Below are 10,516 nucleotides of genomic sequence, written 5' to 3' on the forward strand. Positions count from 1 at the left end.
ATCTAAGAATTTCTGGTGCAAAGAACACACCAGGGGGCCTCATCAGCTGGCCACAAGGGTGGAGGGCGCGCCCACCCCCCTGGGGTGCGCCCCCTGACCTTGTGGGCCCCACGTGGCCCCCTCCACATATGCCAGCGCCCATCCACTCCTTCCGCCAGAAAAAATCACTTCATTGCTCAAACTCGTGTTCTTGCTCATCTTGCTGCCATTTTCGATCTCCTTGCTCAAAGCTCCATTCACAAAACTGCTTTGGCGGATTGTTCTTCGGTATGTGACTCCTCCAATGGTCCAATTAGTTTTTGTTCTAGTGCTTTATTCATTGCAAATTTTTGCTGCTGTGCTGACCATGTTCTTGAGCTTGCATGTCAAATTTATATGGTCCAAAGTAGTTTTGATGCATGATATAGCCTCTAGGCACTTGTAGGAGTAGTTACTATCAATTTTGTTGAGTTTGGTTCACTTTTATTTTGAGTCACTAAAAATTGAAGAAATTTTCAGAGGAAGAAAATGTTAAGGAGATTGTTGAGAGGCTCCTCGAGCCGGGTTTGAAGGAAAAGCAAAATGAGGAGAAGGAAAAGCCCAAGTATAATCTTCCTCGCACCGCGGAAATTTGGCCGTGCGAAGTGGCTTGACTTGGCACATGTTCACACATGTAGTTGAAACAAAATCAACATAACCTCTACGATATTTATGTTCATGGTGATTTATATCCTACTCATACTTGCATTCAATGTTGGTTAATCTCAATGCATGTTTGTGACTGTGTCACTCTCTAGTTGGTCGCTTCCCAGTCTCTTTCTAGCCTTCACTTGTACTAAGCGGGAATACTGCTTGTGCATCCACTTCCATAAACCCCAAAGTTGTTCCATATGAGTCCACCATAACTTCCTATATGATGTATTTACCTGTCGTTCCAAGTAAATTTGCATGTGCCAACCTCTAAACCTTCATATGATAATCTGTTTTCTATGCTCGAATAGCTCATGTACCAACTAGGGCTGTCAATATCTTCCATGCTAGGTGGGTTATTCTCATGATGAGTGGACTCCACTCATCATTCACGAGAAAATGGCCGGTAATAGGGATACCCAGTCCCATGCTCAAAGCAAATCAAATCAAAATAATTGCAAACAAAACTCCCTCGGGACTGTTGTTAGTTGGACGGTGCCCGTTGTTTCGGACCAGCCGTGGAGTGTGCTTGTTGGTGGTGGGGGAGTATAAACTTTACCATTCTGTTTGGGAACCGCCTATAATGTATGTAGCATGGAAGATACCGAGATCTCTTAGTTGTTATGTTGAAAATGAAAGTATACCGCTCAAAATATTATTCAATCTCTATTTCAAAACTCGAGCTCTGGCACCTCTGCAAATCCCTGCTTCCCTCTGCAAAGGGCCTATGTATTTACTTTTATTGCTGAGTCATCCTCCTCTTATAAAAAGCACCAGTTAGAGAGCACCACTATCATTTGTATGCATTGTTATTAATTTACATTGATTATGACTATGACTGGATCTCTTTTACCATGAATTACAATGTCTAGTCGGTCCTTGATATTCAGGGGTGCTCTGCATTTATGTTTTGCGGTCTCAAAAAGGGCTAGCGAGATACCATCTTGTTACATCATATCATGATTGTTTTGAGAAAGTGTTGTCATCCGAGATTTATTATTATTGCTCGCTAGTTGATTATGCCATTGATATGCGTAAATGTGAGACCTAAAAGTTATTGTCAATATGGTTAGTTCATGATCTATGCTGAAAACTTGAATGCTGGCTTTACATATTGGCAACAACAAGATCAAACAGAGTTTGTAAAAGTTTTTCTTCATCACTTTCAGTTTATCAACTGAATTGCTTGAGGACAAGCAAAGGTTTAAGCTTGGGGGAGTTGATACGTCTCCAACTTATCTACTTTTCCAAACTCTTTTGCCCTTATTTTGCACTCTAACTTGCATGATTTGAATGGAACTTACCCGGACTGACGCTGTTTTCAACAGAATTGCCATGGTGTTATTTTTGTGCAGAATAAAAATTTCTCGGAATGACCAGAAAATCAATGGAGATAACTTTTGGAATCAATAAAAAATATTGGCGACAGAATCAGCAGTAGGGGTCCCACACCCTAGCCACAAGGGTGGGGGCACGCCCTCCGACCTTGTGGCCCCCCTGGACCTCCACCGACCTCAACTCCAACTCCATATATTCACTTTCGGGGAGAAAAAATCAAAGAGAAGGATTCATCACGTTTTACGATATGGAGCCGCCGCCAAGCCCTGTTCTTCCTCGGGAGGGCAGATCTGGAGTCCGTTCGGGGCTCCGGAGAGGGGAATATGTCGCCATCGTCATCATCAACCATCCTCCATCACCAATTTCATGATGCTCACCGCCGTTCGTGAGTAATTCCATCGTAGGCTTGCTGGACCGTGATGGGTTGGATGAGATTTACCATGTAATCGAGTTAGTTTTGTTAGGGTATGATCCCTAGTATCCACTATGTTCTAAGGTTGATGTTGCTATGACTTTGCTATGCTTAATGCTTGTCACGAGGGCCCGAGTGCCGTGAATTCAGATCTGAACCTATTATGTTTTCATGAATATATTTGTGTTCTTGATCCAATATTGCAAGTTATAGTCACCTACTACATGTTATGATCCGGTAACCCCAGAGGGACAATAGTCGGGACCACTCCCGGTGATGACTGTAGTTTGAGGAGCTCATGTATTCACTAAGTGCTAATGCTTTGCTCCGGTACTCTATTAAAAGGAGGCCTTAATATCCCTTAGTTTCCAATAGGACCCCGCTGCCACGGGAGGGTAGGACAAAAGATGTCATGCAAGTTCTTTTCCATAAGCACGTATGACTATATTCGGAATACATGCCTACATTATATTGATGAATTGGAGCTAGTTCTGTGTCACCCTATGTTATAACCGTTGCATGACGAATGCCATCCGACATAATTATCCATCATTGATCCATTGCCTATGATCTTTTCACATATTGATCTTTGCTAAGTTACTTTTCCGTTGCCACTGTTACGATTGCTACAAAACTGCTACTGTTACTTTGGCACCGTTACTGTTACTTCCATACTACTTTGCTACTAAATACTTTGCTGCAGATATTATGTCTTTCAGGTGTGGTTGAATTGACAACTTAGCTGCTAATACTGAAGAATATTCTTTTGCTCCCCTTGTGTCGAATCGATAAATTTGTGTTGAATACTCTACCCTCGAAAACTGTTGCGATCCCCTATACTTGTGGGTTATCAAATACATGGGCTTGATACACCACCACCACCTAAGGTGGTAGAGGTAAATTATTTAATGAAATTCAATGACATTGACAATCCTCACAATATGCATCCTAGCCAATGCCTTTATGAGTTTGAAAATTACATTAGAAAGCAACATCACTTCAATGCAGATGTTATGAAACAATTGAAATACAATTATGATATGATTGCTCGCTTGAGTGACTTGTTATTTAGAATCTCAAATGATGTTAGAGGTGTAGGAAAGCATGCCTCTATGGTTCAAACTCAATTAGAACAAGTTGCTAAATCTCAAATAGAATTGCTTGATGAAATGAACAATAATATAAGTGACTTTGTTGTTAGAGTAGCAACTAGTGGAGGTAAAATGACTCAGGAACCACTTTATCCTTAGGGACACCCAAAAATAATTGAACAAGACTCTCAAAGAGTTAACACTGATGTACCTAGTCCTTCTAAAAAGAAAAAGAAGAAGAAAAATGATAGGACTTGTCATGCCTCTATTGAACCTGAAGTAGAAAAACCTCCTGATAATGATAATGAAGTTTCTATCTCTGATGCTGAAACTCAATCTGGTAATGAACACTCACCTTCTGATAATGAAAAAGATAATGATGACGTTCATGAAGACACTCAAACAAATAATAAAGAACCAAACAATGATGTTGAGATAGAGCCAGCAGTTGATCTTGATAACCCACAACCCAAGAATAAAAGATATGATAAAAGGGACTTTGTTGCTAGAACGCATGGGAAGGAAAGAGAACCATGGGTTCAAAAACCTATGCCCTTTCCACCTAAGTCAACTAAAAAGAAAGATGATGAAGAATTCGAATGATTTGCTGAAATGATTAGGCCAGTCTTTTTGCGTACTCGCTTGACTGATATCTTGAAAATGCCTCCTTATGCAAAGTACATGAAAGACATCAGCACCAACAAGAGAAAAATACCGGAAGCTGAAATCTCCACCATGCTTGCTAATTATACTTTTAAAATGGAGTACCTAAAAAACTTGGAGATCCGGAAATCCCCACTATACCTTGCTCCATCAAAAGAAACTATGTGAAAACTGCTTTATGTGATTTAGGAGCTGGTGTTTGTGTTATGCCTTTCTCTTTATATAAAAGACTTGATTTGAACAAACTCACACCTACGGAAATATCTTTGCAAATGGCTGACAAATCAACTGCCATACTTATCGGTATTTGTGAGGATGTGCCCATTGTTGTTGCTAATGTTACTATCTTGACTAGCTTTGTTATACTTGAGATGCCCGAGGACGACAACATGTCGATTATCCTTGGTAGACCCTTTTTGAATACTGCAGGGGTTGTTATTGATTGCAATAAAATCAAGGTCACTTTTCATATCAATGGTAATGAGCATACGGTGCACTTTCCAAAGAAACAATTCCAAGTGAATGGTATTAATATTACTGAAAAATCTCCGACAATCACTATTGGAAGTTTACAACTACCTCTACCTACTGTAAAAGAAATATGAAATGCTTATTGTTGGGGACATTCATATCTCCGTTAAGGTAACTTAGTGATTTACGAAAGTTCTTCGGTGTCATGTTAATCGAAAGTGGTTGTTAATAAGACTTGATCAACCTTATTAATGGATCATTTTCGAGAGGTATGAAGTTGATGAATTTAGTAAGAACTACCTTCTGTCCCTACCTTTTGTTTTTTGTTTTTATTAGTTAAATAAAATAAAATGCCATGTTTTGTCTGTTTTCTGAATTTCCCGTGCAATAAAAAAATTACCCAAAAATAAAAGTTCTCATAATGTTCTAAAAATTTAATACGCTTTTTCTGAATATTTAAGAATTTTTTATGCAAATAACATCAGAGGGAGGTGCACCAGGTGGGCAGAACCCACCTGGGCAGGACAGGACCCCTAGGCGCGCCCTGGTGGGTTGTGGGCCCCACGTGGGCCCCCTCACTTATCTCTTCATCCCACATCATCACCTACCTCCAGAAAAAAATCACCATTGCTCTCTCTCTCCCATGTTCTTGCCCTCGAACCCGCGGATTTCGATCTCTTTGCTCGAAGCTCCGTTTCCGAAACCGTTTCAGGGGATTGTTGCTTGGTATGTGACTCCTCCGTTGGTCCGACTAGTTTTTGCTTTAGTGGTTTATATTTTCAATAATTAGTTACTCTTGGTGTTGTTGTAGATGAGCTTGCATGTTGAATTCTTAGAGTTCTAAGTAGTTTGAATGCTTGGTATAGCCTCTATGCATCCCTATGAGTAGTTGCTTTCAATCTTGTGAATTTTTGTGACCCAATTTTTTTTCAAAAAATTGTAGGCAAATATGATGAACCTCTTTGGGAGGAGTTCTTCGAGAAGGAGGTCCTCGGAGGCATCTTCTAGTAGCAGCTCCCCTCGTCGGTCTTATGTTGAACCAAGTGAAAGTTCTATACGAGATGCCGCCACCAAATCATGTTTATGGCCATGCAATGATTATATGGTGCGTGTGGGCATTAAGGAAGAATTTGAGCAATATGTTCACAACGTCGAGCTTGGTCCCTACATTTCAGATAAGTGCAACCAATAGCTCAACTTCACTGAATCATTTACCAAAGGATTTAAATTCCATCCTCGTGAGTCTAGGGTGTCGTTTAAGCTGTATGAAAATCTATTTACCATATCTCTAGAGAGATTTGCTCACCACTGCAAAATTCCATTTTGGGGCTCGCTAGACGAACCACCAAGATCTGAGTTTGAGATATTCCTGACTAGTCTTTGCTATAGTGAGACTAGGGGAGTGACGCAAGGTAGAATAAAGAGCATTCATTTTCCCTCAATCCAATATTTTGCACTATTTAATGGGAAATGCATTGTAGGCAAACAAGATTGTAGTACACTTTGTGCTCCTGACTTGAGCCTCATACGCACCGCTCTCACCGGTGACAAAAGTTATAACCTTGGAGCGATTGTTGCACGCGAGTTGCAACATAACGCTGGTAGTGGATACTTTTATGGTGGAATTTATGCCACACGCTTAGCAAGAGAACTGGATGTTTCACCTTGGCCTTATAACATGGTACTTGGACTTTGATGCTATGAAATGTCATAAGATCCTTAGTGGTGAATCCCAAAATTTCACTTATAACATGTTGTTTAATAAAAGTTCTATTGTAGACACATATTTTCCTGCACCTGCTCTCTTTGATTTTCACAGTAAGGGAAGATGTTATGTTCTTGAGAGCAAAGCCCGAGCTCATAACATGGCAGTTGTGGCTGCACGGCGGGCTGAGGCATCTGCACCTAGAGCCTCAGTGAGCTATCACTCCGACCATTATGCAGGCTACTGACGGACTACCAAGTTAGGCCAAAAGCCTAAGCTTGGGGGGTACGTATTTCCACCGATATTACATTCATGTTCACACATTTCATTTCAGTTGTCGGTGTCCACACTTTTTCATTGTATCATCCATGCTAGATTTATTTTCTCGCCCTCTTCTTATGTGTTTGAAAAACTTTAAGAAAATACAAAAATATTTCCTCCTTTTTTATTTTTCTTTCTAGTTTAATTTGTTGTAGTACTAAAAAGAAAACCAAAAAAGATTTCCTTGTTCTTCTTTTACTTGTTGGGAGCTTTCCCGTGTAAATAGTTTTTATCATTTTTGCTTTCCCTTTTACTTGCTTGTTCAAGAAAAACCAAAAACTCCAAAAATATGTCAGTGTGTTTCTCTGAATTTCTTTTCTTTTTATCTAGTCATACCAAGGAGAAGACCACGATGAAAATGTTGAGTAGCTCTATTATGCATTATTGTTGATCTAACAAAGAGCCCATATTACTTTGTCCTCTCCTTTTGAATAAAATGTTTGCAGATTCCAGCTTAGTCCACGGCACTCTTGCACTATTATTATTTTCAAATCGTTCGGTCGTGCAAGTGAAAGGCAATAATGACGATATTTGATGACTGACTATGGCAGAGAGAAACGGGTATGAACTCAACTTGTTCTATTTTTGTAAATATGTTTAACCTAGTATCCATGATTCAGACAATTATGATCAAACATGTTTGCAATGACAATTAGAGATTATAGTTTCTCATGCCATGCTTAAGTAGCTAGGAGTGGATAATGATTTATCTTGGATGTCAACATTGCGTTAAAATGATTGTCATGTAGTATGATGATATGGTATCCTCCTCTGAATGTTCGAGTGGCTTGACTTGGCACATGTTCATTCATGTAGTTGAATCAAAACCAACATAGCCTCTATGATATTTATGTTCATGGTGTTCATATCCTACTGATGCTAGTATCCAATGTTACTTATGCATAATGCATGTTCATGACTGTTTTCGCTCTCTAGTTGGCCGCTTCTCAACCTATTTGCTAGCCTTCACCTGTACTAAGCGGGAATTCTGCTTGTGCATCAAAAACCTGAAACCCAAGTTGTTCCAGAAGAGTCCACCACACCTACCTATACACGGTATTACCCTGCTATCCTAAGTAAATTTGCATGTGCCACCTCTAAAAACTTCAAATAAATATCCTTTTTTGTGTGCCTGGATTGTTCATAGAGCGACAGGAGGTAGTTAGTATCTTCCATGCTAAGCGGGTTATTCTCATGATTAGTGTGTATTCACTCGTCCTTGCACGAGAGGGGCGGTAATAGGGATTCCAAGTCCCGAATTCAAATTGCAATTAATTAAACAAAACTCCCCCATGACTGTTATTGGTATGGACGGTACCCGTTGTTTCGAACAAGCCGTGGAATGTGATTGTTGGTGGAGGGGGAGTGAACCTTTACTTTTATCACTTGGGAACTGCCACTAATGTGTTTAGCATGGAAGATACCGATAACTAATGGTCGCGAAGTAAACAAGAAGGGTGCATTTCTCAAAATTTCATTTATCTCTGTTTTAAAAACTTGAGCTCTGGCACCGCTACAAATCATGCTTCCCTCTGTGAAGGGACTATCTATTTACTTTTATGTTGTGTCATCACCTTCTCAAATAAGCGCCAGAACCTGAGAGCACTATTGTCATCCTCATGCATTGTGTGTAGCTAATGTTGGGTGCATCATGACTGGATCTTTTCTACCATGAATTACAATGTTTAGTCGCTGCTTGAACTTTGGAGGTGCTCTGCATTTATGTTTTGCAGTCTCAGAAAGGGCTAGCGAGATACCACTATTGTCATATTATATCATGGTTGTTTTGATAAAGTGTAGATGTTTGAGATATCTTATTATTGCTCACTAGTTGATTATGTCATTGATATGAGTTAATATAATTTTTAAGAGTTATTGACGACATGGTTAGTTATAATCTTGGTTGAAAACATGGGTGCTGTTTAAGCTTATTTATGTAAACGAGAGCAAAAGAGTTCGTAAAAGTTTTTCTTTTTCACTTTCAGTTTATCAACTGAATTGCTTGAGGACAAGCAAAGGTTTAAGCTTGGGGAGTTGATACGTCTCCGTCGTATCTACTTTTCCTAACGCTTTTCCTCTTGTTTTCGACTCTAATTTGCATAATTTGAATGAAACTAACCCGGACTGACGCTGGTTTCAGCAGAACTACCATGGTGTTGTTTTGTGCAGAAATAAAAGTTCTCGGATTGGAACGAAACTTTGCGAGGATTTTTATTCAATAAATAAGAACTTCTGGAGCCAGGAACCACCGGAGGGGGCACCTGGGTGGGCACAACCCACCAGGGCAACCCCCCCACCCTTCGTGCGCGCCCAGGTGGGTTGTCCCCACCTGGTGGCCCCATAGACTTCAACCCTGATACTATAAAATCACGTATTTGGAGAAAAAATCAGGGAGAAAGAATTATCGTGTTTCACAAGACAGAGCCACTGCCACCTCATGTTCTTCACTAGGAGGCCAGATTTGGAGTCCATTTGGGGCTCCGGAGAGGGCGATCTTCGATCTTCGTCATCACCAACCCTTCTCCATCGCCAATTCCATGATGCTCCCCACCGGGAGTGAGTAATGAAGGAAATATGCCCTAGAGGCAATAATAAAGTTGTTATTTATATTTCCTTATATCATGATAAATGTTTATTATTCATGCTAGAATTTTATTAACCGGAAACTTAGTACATGTGTGAATACATAGACAAACAGAGTCTCCCTAGTATGCCTCTACTAGACTAACTCGTTAATCAAAGATGGTTAAGTTTCCTGACCATAGACATGTGTTTTCATTTGATGAACAGGATCACATCATTAGAGAATGATGTGATGGACAAGACCCATCCGTTAGCTTAGCACTATGATCGTTTAAGTTTATTGCTATTGCTTCCTTCATGACTTATACATGTTCCTATGACTATGAGATTATGCAACTCCCGTATACCGGAGGAACACTTAGTGTGCTATCAAACGTCACAACGTAACTGGGTGATTATAAAGATGCTCTATAGGTGTCTCCGATGGTGTTTGTTGAGTTGGCATAGATCGAGATTAGGATTTGTCACTCCGAGTGTCAGAGAGGTATCTCTGGGCCCTCTCGGTAATACTCATCACATAAGCCTTGCAAGCAATGTGACTAATGAGTTAGTTACAGGATGAGGCATTACGGAACGAGTAAAGAGACTTGTCGGTAACGATATTGAACTGGGTATGATGATACCGACGATCGAATCTCGGGCAAGTAACATACCGATGACAAAGGGAACAACGTATGTTGTTATGTGGTTTGACCGATAAAGATCTTCGTAGAATATGTAGGAGCCAATATGAGCATCCAGGTTCCGCTATTGGTTATTGACCGGAGATGTGTCTCGGTCATGTCTACATAGTTCTCGAACCCGTAGGGTCCGCACGCTTAACGTTCGATGATGATTTGTATTATGAGTTATGTGATTTGATGACCGAAGGTTGTTCGGAGTCCTGGATGAGATCACGGACGTGTCGAGGAGTCTCGAAATGGTCGAGACATAAAGATTCATATATTGGAAGGTTACATTCGGACACCATAATGGTTATGGTCGTTTCGAATGAGTTTCGGAGTACCGGGGGTTACCAACCCCCCCCCCCCTCCGGGAAGTTATTGGTCCTCATGGCCCTAGTGGTGGAAGAGAGGAGGCCGGACAGGGAGTGGCGCGCGCCCCCCTAGCCCAAACTGAATTGGACTAGGGTTGGGGGGCGGCCCCCCTTTCCTTCTCTCCTCCTCCTCCTTCCCTCCTTCTCCTACTAGGAATAGGAAAGAGGAGGGGAATCCTACTTGGACTGGGGAGTCCTAGTAGGATTCCCCACACCTGGCGCGCGCC

This window comes from Aegilops tauschii, chromosome 7 (genome assembly GCF_002575655.3).
Source record: "Aegilops tauschii subsp. strangulata cultivar AL8/78 chromosome 7, Aet v6.0, whole genome shotgun sequence".
Classification (NCBI taxonomy): Eukaryota; Viridiplantae; Streptophyta; class Magnoliopsida; order Poales; family Poaceae; genus Aegilops; species Aegilops tauschii.